The sequence below is a fragment of the Artibeus jamaicensis genome, unplaced genomic scaffold, assembly GCF_021234435.1.
Source record: "Artibeus jamaicensis isolate MK-2021 breed Jamaican fruit bat unplaced genomic scaffold, CSHL_Jam_final contig_700, whole genome shotgun sequence".
Lineage (NCBI taxonomy): Eukaryota > Metazoa > Chordata > Mammalia > Chiroptera > Phyllostomidae > Artibeus > Artibeus jamaicensis.
This window is the reverse complement of record NW_026521930.1, coordinates 5,739,359-5,751,991: the sequence shown is the minus strand read 5'-3', so window position 1 is coordinate 5,751,991 and position 12,633 is coordinate 5,739,359. Positions and strand designations below refer to the sequence as shown.

At 42.7% G+C, this 12,633-nt stretch overlaps 1 pseudogene; it reads right to left on the bottom strand.

Annotated features, from left to right (window-relative positions):
• Window positions 1-12,500: 12,500 nt before the first annotated feature.
• LOC119041156 (40S ribosomal protein S27-like) lies at window positions 12,501-12,633 on the bottom strand (annotated as a pseudogene).

The window sequence follows — 12,633 nt, the reverse complement described above, 5'->3', positions numbered from 1 at the left end:
ACCATGTGTCTCAATCCTTTAGATTCTATATTTCCCATGCTATTCTTGCCCCCCCATCTATTTTCTATCTACTGTCTATGCTACTTATTTTCTGTACCATCTCCCCCCTTCTCCTCCTCCCACTCCCCTGTTGCTAACCCTCCTCAAGATCTTCATTTCTATGTTTCCACTCCTGATCTAGCTGTCCTTTTAGTTTGCTTTCGTTTTAAGTGTGGTTGTTAATAACTGTGAGTTTGCTGTCCTTTCACTGTTCATGTTTCTTTAACTTCTTTTTCTTAGATAAGACCCTTTAACATTTCATATAATAAGGACTTGGTGATGATGAACTCCTTGAATTTGATCTTATCTGAGGAGCACTTTATCTGTCCTTCCATTCTAAATGAAAGTTTTGCTGGATAGAGCAATCTTGGTTGTAGGTCTTTGGATTTCATGACTTGGAATACCTCTTTCCAGCCCCTTCTTGCCTGGAAGGTCTCTTTTGAGAAATCCGCTGACAGTCTGATGGGGACTCCTTTGTAGGTGACTGTCCCCTTAGCTCTTGCTGCTTCTAGGATTCTCTCCTTCATTTTAATCTTGGCTAATGTAATTATGATGTGCCTTGGTATGTTCCTTCTTGGGTCCAACTTCTTTGGTACTCTCTGAGCTTCCTGGATTTCCTGGAAGTCTATTTCCTTTGCCAGATTGGGGAAATTCTCCTTTATTATTTGTTCAAATAAGTTTTCCACTGGTGGCTGTGCCTTTCCCCCTTCTGGTACCCCTATAATTCGGATGTTGGAGCGTTTAAAGATGTCCTGGAGGTTCCTAAGACTCTCCTCATTTCTTTGAATTCTTGCTTCTTGACTCTTTTCTGTTTGGCCATTATTTGCTTTCTTCTGGTCCACTCCATTGATTTGAGTCCCAGTTTCCTTTGCATTGCTATTGGTGCCCTGTGCAATTCCATTCATTTTGATTAGTTTCACCTTCATATATTTGTCTAATTTGTCGGTATAATCAACCAGTTCTGTGAGGATCCTGATGACCAGTGTTTTAAACTGTGCATCTGAGAGTTTTGCTATTTCTTCATTGCTTAGATCTATAGGTTCTGGGGCTTTGTGTTCTTCTTGCACCATTTTTGGTCTGTTCTGGCCCTTTAAATGTGAGAAGCGGCGCCTTGGACTCCCAGGTGGCTGGGTTGTGACGCTGTATGTGGAGGTGGGGTCAGAGCAGGGAAATGGCGGCGCCCTCCACGGCTGCCTGCCGCGGGGACCCGCTGGGCCCCGGTCCAACCGCCCACTCCCTCGCCTGTCCACCCGCGCACAAATGTGTGACCACAGTCAACATGCAGCCCCACTGCCCCGCTGTCTCCCCCGAGGTCGCTCGCCCGGTTGCTCACTAGGTCCAACCCTGCGCCAGGATTCCACGTGTCTGGATTCTGCGCTCCTGAGTCGTCTGACTGAGTCCTCCTGTGCAACCCCGCTTCACCAGCCGCTGGTTTCGCCCCTTACCGGTCAGGCTGAAGAATTTGTTGTTAACGGACTTCCGAAAAGTTCAATTTTCTGTGTTCTGGCTGTGTTTTCTGTTGCCAATATTTAGTTGTCTCTAAACTTGGTTGCGTGAGAAGGCACGGCACATCCACCTATGCCTCCATCTTGGTGGAAGTCCCCCCAAATTATATAAAAAATTTTAAGTTAGATCACGTGATGCATGCAGCTGGTGTCCCACCCAGATCCCCTCTGCTCTTAGTGCACCCATCCCCATGCCGGAGTGAGTATTGGCTGTGGACTCACAACTGTCTCCTCCCTCAGACCAAGGAACCCACTTTGTGGCAAAGGAAATGTAGTGGTGGACACACTACCATTTGCTGCACCATCAAGAACAGGCTGGCCACTTGCAGTGGTGGACCAGCCTCTGGAAGCACAGCTGAGAAAACAGCATGGAGAGGATGCAGCACCATCCTTCAGGATGAGGCACGCACCTTAAACCAATGGCTGTTTTACAGTGCTGTGCCCCAGACATAGGTACACGAGTCTGGGGGCAAAGGAATAGAAGCAGGGGTGGCTCTGCCTACCATCACTGCCAGTGACCTCCTCGGGGAGCCTATGCTTCCAGCCCCCCAACTCCAGATCCGGAGGGTCTAAAGATCCTAATTCCCATGGTGGAGTTGTATATTCCCACTGGGGACATGGCTAGAGTCCCAATGACTTTTGAGCTACACCTGCCCCTAATCACTTTGGTCTCCTTGTGCCAATAGACCAGCAGGCAAAGAAAGGACTTGCTGTACAGCCAAAAATAATAAACCCTGGTCATTACCAGGAGGAAGAACTGCTGCTATGTAACGGGGAAGGCAGGAATATGTTTAGCACCCAGGTGATCCATTAGGACATCTCCAGATATTCATGCTAAGTTCTCTTTGTAAGCGGGCAAGTACTATGACTGTGGCCTGATAGAATATGGTAACTCTGGACCCATCCCTTCAGGGATGAGGGCCAGGGTGAATCCACAAGGCAAGATATGTAGACCAGCAGAGAAAAGCCAGTTTATAAGGTAGGAGGAGGGCTAAATGAGCGAGCAGCAGAAGAACGTGGTGAACATCAGTTAAAGCTCTAGAACTAATTCCCCTAAGTTTACCCAGAAATTGTGGCCAATTAGAATCCTGCAGCAGCTGTACCCAGGTAGAGTGAACTGCATGGGAAAAACAAGTAGATCAGAGAAGTGCAAAGATGAACTGTAGTGCGAACTGTTGGTACCACCCCACTTCCTTTTACTAACTGAGCACCCATCCGCTAGCTTCCCCCACCTCTGGAGAACTACCCAGCAGTCTTCATGGAAGACCTTGGCCAGTGACCGAATGGCATAGATGTATAAATGGCAGATTTCTTGCCCCCAGGCAGAACTAACTTGGTGATCACCAGCTGAGGGCACATTTTTGCTCAGCTTTTCATCACCGCCCTATCCTGATGACCTCATTTCCCTTCTGAGAACATTTCCTCAGTCACTTGGTCAAGAATCTTCATTTTGGACTGTTTCTTGGGAACCTAAAATAAGGCAGATCCCTTTCTAATACCATTTTTAAAAAATGTGTTAAATAGAAAAGAGAGCTTTAAAATTACTCAGCAAAAACATAGAAAAATACTTTAAAGGGTATTTTAAAATACTGCACAGGGAAAACTGCCCCTGTCTGGACCTGTCTTCACTCTTGTTTCTCTTGTCTTCTTTGCTGTTTTGCTGATGCTCATTTTCTTGGTGGGATGTGGGTAATAGAACAGCCATAGGCTTTTGGGGATCTTTAACTGTCTTTTTTTGTTGTTTATAGGAACACTAAGCATTCAATTCCAGAAAACCAAAAATTGTACCTTCCTACTGAACACTACTAAGGGGCAGGTCTTCTGCTCCATACCTTTTCTGTGTTTCTTTCTCTCTTGTTAATACTTTTAAAAACAAATGAGTTTTTAAATATAAATAAAGTTTTTTTTAAGTATGTAAAAAAAAGGCTAAGAGAGAGCCTTTAAAAATAATTCATGGACATTCAAAGAACTTAGTGAAGTCCTCAACAGCATAAAAAAGATCCAGTCAGAAATGAAGGATACATGAATTGAAATGAAGAACAACTTACAGGGAAGAAACAGTAGAGTGGCTGAAGCCAAGAATCAAATAAATGATTTGGAACATAAGAAACAACAATAACAACAATAAGAAAAACAAGAAGAAAAAAGAATCTAAAAAAATGAGGATAGTGAAAGCAGCCTCTAGGACAACTTCAAGCATTCCAACATTTGCATCATACCGGTGACAGAAGGAGAAGAGGAAAAAAAAAAACCAAGAAATTGGACATCTGCTTTAGCTGGTGTAGCTCAGTAGATTGAGCGCAGGCTGTGAACCAAAGGGTTGCTGGTTCAATCTCCAGTCAGGGCACATGCCTAGGTTGTGTGGGCCAGGTCCCCAGTAGAGGTCACGTGAGAGGCAACCACACACTGGTGTTTCTCTCCCTCTCTCTTCTTCTCTTCCCCTCTCTCTAAAAATAAATAAATAAAATCTTCAGAACAAGAAATTGGAAATCTATTTGAAAAAAATACTGAAAGAAAACTTCCTCAACCGGGTGAAAGAAATGGACATGCAAGTCCAGGAAGCACACAGAGTCCCAAACAAGCTGGATGCAAAGAGGCCCACTCCAAGACACATCAAAATTAAAATCCCAAAGTTTAGAGATAAAGAATATTAAAAATAGCAAGAGAAAAGCAGTTACTTTTCTACAGGGGAGTTCCCACTGAATCTAAAAAAACAAAACAAGAAAAACGAGAAGAATGGGGACAGAATAATGGATATGGAGAGTGTTTTGATGGTTGCCAGATGAGAAAGGAGTTTGGGGGAATGGGTGAAGAAGTGAGAGGATTAAGAAGGACAAATTGGGCCCTGGCTGATGTGGCTCAGTGGATTGAGCACTGGCCTGTGAACCACAGGATTGTTGGTCCAATTCCCAGTCTAGGGCACATGCCTGGGTTCCAGGGCAGGTCCCCAGCGGGGAGTGCATGAGAAGCAACTGCACACTGATGTTTCTCTCCCTCCCTTGTTCCCTCCCTTCCCCTATCTAAAAATAAATAAAATAGTTTTTAAAAAAGAGGTACAAATTGTTAGTTACAGAGTACTCATGCAGAGGTAAAGTATAGCATAGGAAATGGAGTAGCCAAAGAACAATTGTGTAGGGATCGCCTGAGGGAGTAGGGGATGTTGGGTGGAGGGGGGCAAAGAGGGAAAAATTGGGACAACTGTAATAGCATAGTCAATAAAATATAATTTTAAAAATTAACAAAGTAAAAAAGCAAGTCACAAAACATAACACCTGTGAAAATAAAAAGTTAAAGTTTGATATATTTAAATACATCTGTTCCTTTTTTTATTATAAGTACACCCAGATATTATTTCTGATTACTATTAGCATGCACTCTCTTGCAACAGAGGACACTAATGGATTATGCTTCCACTGATACTGTCAACAGTAACAACCAGAATGTGGCAGAAGTGATGTGTGACTTCTGGGGCTAGGTCACTGGAAGTGGCTCTCTGGACATTTGCCCTTGGAACCCAGGTTTCATGTTGTAAGGAACACAGGCCACATAAGAAGCCATGTGTAAATGTCTGGCTTAAAGCCCCAGACCAGACCCTCAGCCTAACAGCCAGCATTAATAGCCACATACATGAGTGAATGAAGATTTAGATTCCAGCCCCCAGCTTTTAAGTCTTCTCGCTGAGACCTCAAACGTGCTGGAACAGAGACAAGCCATCCCTACTGTGGCCTGACTGAATTCCTGACCACAGAAACCATGAGAAATCATAAACAACTGTTGTTGTTTTAAGCCAACTAAGCTTAGGAAAAATAAATAAAACAGGGACTATGTGAAATATATGGCACAAAAATGAAGAGCAATTAGATTACATAGACTCAATAGCAATTTGCAGAAAGAATCTGGACAGTTCAGAACCCAAAGCCGGTTTAACATTTCAGATTTCCTAAAATTTCTTGACTCTTCAACATTTTATATACAATTGAGCTGATTTTCCCATAAATGTAGTTTGTTTCTTAGATATATGAAAATTAGCATGCAGAAAAAACTTCTCTTTGGCAAACTGAAAAACCAGGTTGGCTCTCCCTTGCAAGAACTTGAGTTTGTACATGCTTACATAAACAGTGAATGTGCAAGGACGTGTGTGAAACCATCCCTAGGCCCAATTCCCCCTTACTCGACCTACAACCCAATCTTGTTTTCTTTCACAAAAGAGAGATCACATCCATGGATCAAGAGACAGAAAAAGAGTAGCACTATGAGAATTATCTCTTACAGATGACAAAACTGAGGTTCAAATAGGTGAGGTCACACAATACCCCACAACTAGTAGTAGAGTCAGGTCTCTGAATCAACTATATTTGATTCCAGATTTCAGTGGATGAAAGAATCCTTGGGATGCTCTTATAAATACAGAATTCTGGACCCCATCCAGAGACTCATCAGTACTCAAAGAGCTCAAGCATCTGAATTTTTTTAAGTATATTTTATTTATTATGCTATTGCAGTTGTCCCATTTTTTCTCCCCTTTATCCTCCTCTGCCCTGTGTTTTCCATCCCTCTAGCATTCCTCCCCTCCTTGCTTCACATCCATTGGTTGTACATATAAGTTCTTTGGCTTCTCCATTTCCCATACGATTCTTAACCTCCCCCTCTCTATTTTGTATCTGCCAATTAATGCTTCTTATTCCCTGTACTTTTCCCACATTATCCCTCTTCCCCTCCCCACTGATAACTCTCCATTTAATCTCCATTTCTGTGATTCTGTCCCTGTTCTAGTTGTTTGCTGAGGTTTTTTTTTTTTAACTTTATTTATTTATTTTTAGAGAGAGGGGAAGGGAAGGAGAGAGAGAGGGGAAGGGAAGGAGGAAGAGAGGGAGAGAAACATCAGTAGGCGGTTGCCTCTCATGCGCCCCCTACTGGGGGTCCGACCTGACCTGCAACCCAGGCATATACCCTGGCTGGGAATGGAATCAGTGACACTTTGGTTCGTAGGCTGGTGCTCAATCCACTGAGCCACACCAGCCAGGGCTGGGCTGTTTTTGTTGTTGTTGTTATTGTTTTTAGGTTCAGTTGTTGACAGTTGTGAGTTTGTTGTCATTTTACTGTTCATAGTTTTTATCTTTTTTTATTAGATATGTCCCTTTAACATTTCATATAATAAGGGCTTAGTAATGATAAACCCCTTTACCTTGACCTTATTTGGGAAGCATTTTATCTGCCCTTCCATTCTAAATGATAGCCTTCCTGGCCAGAGTAATCTTGGATGGTAGGTCCTTGCCTTTCATGACTTTAAATACTTCTTTCCAGTCCCTTCTTGCCTGCAAAGTTTCTTTTGAGAAATCAGCTGATAGCCTCATGGGCACTTTTTGCGGGTAACTCACTCCTTTCCTCTTGCTGCTTTAAAGATTCTTCCCTTATATTTAATCTTGAGTGATTTAATTATGATGTGTCTTGACATGTTCCTCTTTGGGTCCAACTTGTTTGGGACTCTCTGAGCTTCCTGGACTTCCTGGAAGTCTATCTCCTTCACCTGATTGGGAGAGTTTTCTTTTATTATTTTTTCAAATAAGTGTTCAATATCTTGCTCTTCTTCTCTTTCTGGCACCCCTATAATTCAGATGCTGGAAGCCTCTCCTCACTTTTTTGAATTCTTGTTTCTTCATTCTGTTCTGGTTGAATGTTTATTTATTCCTTTTGTTCCAAATCGTTGATTTGAGTCCCGGTTTCCTTCCTTTCATTGTCGGTTCCCTGTATATTTCACTTTATTTCACCTTGTATAGCCTTCACTTCTTCCTTTATTTTGCATCCATGCTCAATCATTTTTCTAAACATCCTGATTACCAGTGTTTTGAACTCTGCATCTGATAGGTTGACTATCTCCTGGTTGCTTACTTCTTTTTCTGGAGTTTTGATCTGTTCTTTCATTTGGGCCATATTTTTTTGCTTCAGCACACCTGTTACATAGTAAGGGGTGGAGCCTTAGGTATTCACCAGGGCGGGGCAACCCACTTGGCTTTATGTTGTGGTGTTGTATGTGGAGTGGGGGGTAAGAGAGGGAACAATGTCTTTTGCTAGGCTCTTGCCCCACTCCCAGTCACTTCCTCCATGACCAACAAGCAAATTGGGCCCTTCTAGTGCTGATTCTCAGGTGGGTGGGCTTGTGCACATTCTAGGACCCCATGGGCCCCTCCAATGGACTCCACTGTGAGACTGGCAGTTTCTCCCACTGCCACAACACCATAGATTTTTACAGCCAGAGGTTCTGAGGCTTTATTTTTCCTGTGCTGGAATCCTGGGTTCCCTGGTCTGTCTTCTTCCTCAGTTGTTCTTCTCCATTTATCTGCACACAAATGTGGGACCACCCAGTCTATCAGCCACCACATTGCCCCATGTCTTCTCCACTCTGGCTGCCCATCTCCACCCCTCCTACCAGTCTGAATGAATGTTTCTTCTTTAACTCCTTGGTTGTTTGACTTTCTTACAATTTGAGTTTCTGGCAGTTCTGATTTTTTTTTGTTTTTAAATTGGTTGTTATCTTTCTTTTGGTTGTGTGAGGAAGCAAAATTTATCTATCTACACCTCCATCTTGGCTGCAGGCTAATATTTGTCTGAATTTTTAAGAGGAACTCCCAGGGGATTCTGGGTCCAACTTTCAGTGCCACTGAACAATACACGCAGCCCTTTCTTCCATACAGAACCAAGCCTAACCCCCCACAAAAAAAAAAAAAGTTGAGAAACTGTTACATATTATAAAGACAGGACAACAGGATTAGTTATCCGTTGCTATGTAACAAGTTATCCCAAACCCACTGGTTTAAAATAACATTTATTATTTCTATTTTTGTAGAGCAAGAATCTGGCAAGGCTTCAAAAGACTACAGTCATCTCAAGGGATAGAGGAATCTGCTTAAGTCCATTCATGGGGCATTGGCAGGACTCAGTTCCCCAAGATTGTTTGTCTGAGGGCTTTAGTCCTAGTCTGGCAGTTAGCTGCAGGCTGCTCTCAGTTCCTTTTTATGTGTACCTCTCACAGCATGACATCTTCCTTCATTAGAGAAGACAAGAAGAGCCAGAGAGTGCTAAGAAGATGGAAACCACAGTCTTCTATAATCTTATCCTAGAAGTGAGATCTCATCACTGTTGCCCACTCTCTTCATTACAGAAGCAAGTCACTAGGTCTAGCCTACATCAAAAGAAAGGCAATACCAAGAGGTAAGAATCATTTGGAGCTGTGTTAGAAGGTGCCTACTTCAACAACCAAATGCAATGTGTGGACCTGGCTTGGGGTCTGATTTCAATAACCCAACTGTAAAGACAGATTTATGAGATAATTCTGAAAATTTGAACATGGACTATGTATTAGATTATATTAAAGAATTACCTTTATTTATTTGTTTTTAAATATTTTTTGTTTGTTCATAGACAGAGGGGAAGGGATGGAGAAAGAGAGGAAGAGAAACATCAATGTGTGGTTGCCTCTCCTGTGCCCCCTAATGGGGACCTTGCCGATAACCCAGGCATGTGCCCTGACTGGGAATCAAACTGGCGACCCTTTGGTTCACAGGCCAGCACTCAGTCCACTGAGCCACACCAGCCAGGGACCACTATTCATTTAGAAATGACAAACATCTGCGGTTATGTTTTTTAAAAGATTCCTCATATCTCGATAATATTACAAGTGAGCCCTGGCTGGTATGGCTCAGTGGATTGAGTGCTGGCCTGCAAACTGAAAGGTCACTGGTTTGATTCCCACTCAGGGCACATGCCTGGGTTGTGGGCCAGGTCCCGAGTAGGGGACATGAGAGAGGCAACCAATTACTGTAGCTCTCACACACTGATGTTTCTCTCCCTCACTTTCTCCCTCCTTTCCCTTCTCTCTAAAAGTAAATAAAGAAAATCTTTAAAAAAAAAAAGAATATTACAAGTGAAATGTTATGACGTCTGAGATTTGCTTTAGGAGTATTTGCCTTAGGGATGATTGGGAGTATATGTGAAGCTGGATTAGTCACATATTGATAAATGTTGAAGCTGGTAATCTTACATGCATAAGGGGTTCATGATATTATTCTACATTTATATGTTTTCAAAAATTTCCGTAATAGTTAAAAATCAAAGTGAATTGAAACTAAAAATTGTACACTGGACCTGGCTGGTGTAGCTCAGTGAACTGAGCACTGCCCTGTGAACTGAAAGGTCACCAGTTCTATTTCCAGTCAGGGCACATGCCTGGGTTGCAGGCCAGGTCTCCAGGTAGGGTGGTATGAGAGGCAACTGATCAATGTTTCTCTCACACATTGATGTTTCTCTCCCTTTCCTTCTCTCTATAAATAAATAAATAAACAAACAAACAAACAAATAAGAAAATTGTAAGAAAAAAGCAGAATCATGGAAATATAAAAAAATAAAAATTGTACACTGAAGTTGAAATAACATACAAATTCTAAAGCTGTTGCATATTAACTGTATTTTAATTAGAGAAAACAGCCAAGATGGAGGCGTAGGTGGAAACACTGCACCTTCTCACACAACCAAGTTTAAAAACAACAAAGTTTTAACAACAAAAATGCAGTCAAACCACAGACAATTGAACTATATGGAAGTCTGACAACAACAAACCCTTCAGCCAAACCGGTAAGAGAGGCAGAGCCAGCAGCAGAGCTGGGTAGGGCAGGAAAGACCCACCAGACTTACCCAGGCGCATGACCCAGGCATGCTGGCAGCTGTGGGCAGATCCCAGGTGTGGAGTAGCAGTGGGCAGACCCATTAAGGGCTCAAGGTGGCAGACCCAGTGGGGGCTGACCGCGGTCACATATTTGCACGCAGATAAACCAGTGAAGGAGTGAGGAGTGAGATGGACTGCGCAGGCCCCAGTGGCAGGAAGCAGCAGAGGGAACCGCTATTGCCCCCTCTGACCCCGCCCCCACATAAGAGTCACAAACCAGCAACCTGTGTGGCCCTACCCTGGTGAACATCTAAGGCTCCGCTCCTCATACGTAACAGGCACTAACAGAGCAAAACATTATGGCTCAAGAAGGACTCAAAGCCCCAGAGCCAATAACTCTAAGCGACCAAGAAATCGCCAAACTTTCAGATGCACAGTTCAAAACACTGGTGATCAGGATGCTCACAGAACTGGTTGATTTTAGTCACAAATTAGAGGAACATATGGAGGCTAAACTAATTGAAATGAAGGGAAATGCACAGGAAACCAATAGTAATGGAAAGGAAACTGGGACTCAAATCAAGGGAATGGACCAGAAGGAAGAAAAAAATGACCAAACAGAAAAGAATGAAGAAACAAGAATTCAAAAAAAAATGAGGAGAGGCTTAGGAACCTTCAGAACATCTTTAAACGCTCCAACATCCGAATTATAGGGGTACCAGAAGGGGAAGAGGACAACAACAAGTGGAAAACTTATTTGAACAAATAATAAAGGAGAACTTCCCCAATCTGGCAAAGGAAATGGACTTCCAGGAAATCCAGGAAGCTCAGAGAGTCCCAAAGAAGTTGGACCCAAGAAGGAACACACCAAGGCACATCATCATTATATTAGCCAAAATTAAAATGAAGGAGAGAATCCTAGAAGCAGCAAGAGCTAAGGGGACAGTCACCTACAAAGGAGTACCCATCAGACTGTCAGCAGATTTCTCAAAAGAGACCTTACAGACAAGAAGGGGCTGGAAAGAAGTATTCCAAGTCATGAAATCCAAGGACCTACATCCAAGATTGCTCTACCCAGCAAAGCTTTCATTTAGAATGAAAGGGCAGATAAAGTGCTTCTCAGATAAGATCAAATTCAAGGAGTTCATCATCACCAAGCCCTTATTATATGAAATGTTAAAGAGACTTATCTAAGAAAAAGAAGATAAAAAATATGAACAGTGAAAGGACAGAAAACTCACAGTTATTAAAAACCACAAAACAAAATCAAACTAAGAGGACAACTAGATCAGGAGCAGAACCATAGAAATGAAGATCACATGGAGGGTTAGCAACAGGGGAGTGGAAGAAGGAGAAGGGGGGAAGGTACAGAAAATAAGTAGCATAGATGGTAGATAGAAAATAGATGGGGGGGCAAGAATAGTATGGGAAATATAGAATCTAAAGAACTTGAGACACGTGGTCATAAACTAAAGGGGGGGGAATGGTGGGTGAGGGGGTGTGCAGGGTGGAGGGGAATGAAGGGAGAAATAGAACAACTGTAATGGCATAATCAATAAAATATTTTTAAAAAATAATAATTAGAGAAAACAATCATGAGAAATATTTCAGGTAGAAATAGATAAAAGTAAATATAAAAAGGCAAAAAAAAAGGTGGGGGGAGAGGAAGAAAGGGAAGAAGAAAATAAAGGAGGAAGAATGAAGGAATTAGGCTTGGGAGGCAGCCAGCATGAGAGCCAAAGAAAGCAAGGGAGATTCACGTCATTCTAGTGAAAGAGAGAACTTTGGGCACCAGCAAATCTAAGCCCTTGGGGTTTCCTAGTACGTGTGTGAGAGTAGCTGGTGTTTAGGGTCTGTCTTGGGCCTAGAGGGATGGAGCATCTGGGCCCATTTCAGAATGGGGATAGAGGCAGGTGATGTATTGGCAGCTGGTGGAGTTATTACACAGGTGTTCAGGACTCTTCATCATGCTTTGGAAGGATATAATATTGTGCAAGATGCCATAGTCTTACAGATCCTACATTATGGGGCAAATAAATCCTAACTCCTAATATCTGGACAGAGGCCTGAGGCTCCCTCCTCACTCTGGATTGGGCAGGAATTTTATATCAGAGGTGCTTAGCATGGGGCTTGGCATACAAGAGGCACTTAATATCCATTTATCCAGTCTAGTGGTAGTGGCCCCCAATCAACCATTTATGCCTATTAGAATTTTCCAGAAAGCTTTTTTTTAAATCCAAAATGTGTTTATTAGGATGGTTCCCTACTCATCTTGATTCGGGTTGCCTTTAGCACTGCTACCTTCTGAAGGAGCATCCTTCTGTAAGCCTAGCTTCTCTTCCTCTAGGCTGACAGAGGACACAAAACTATCATGTGTGCATGGCTAAAGATGGTGGTGATTTTATAGCGTCCTGGGCATTTCATGTTCAT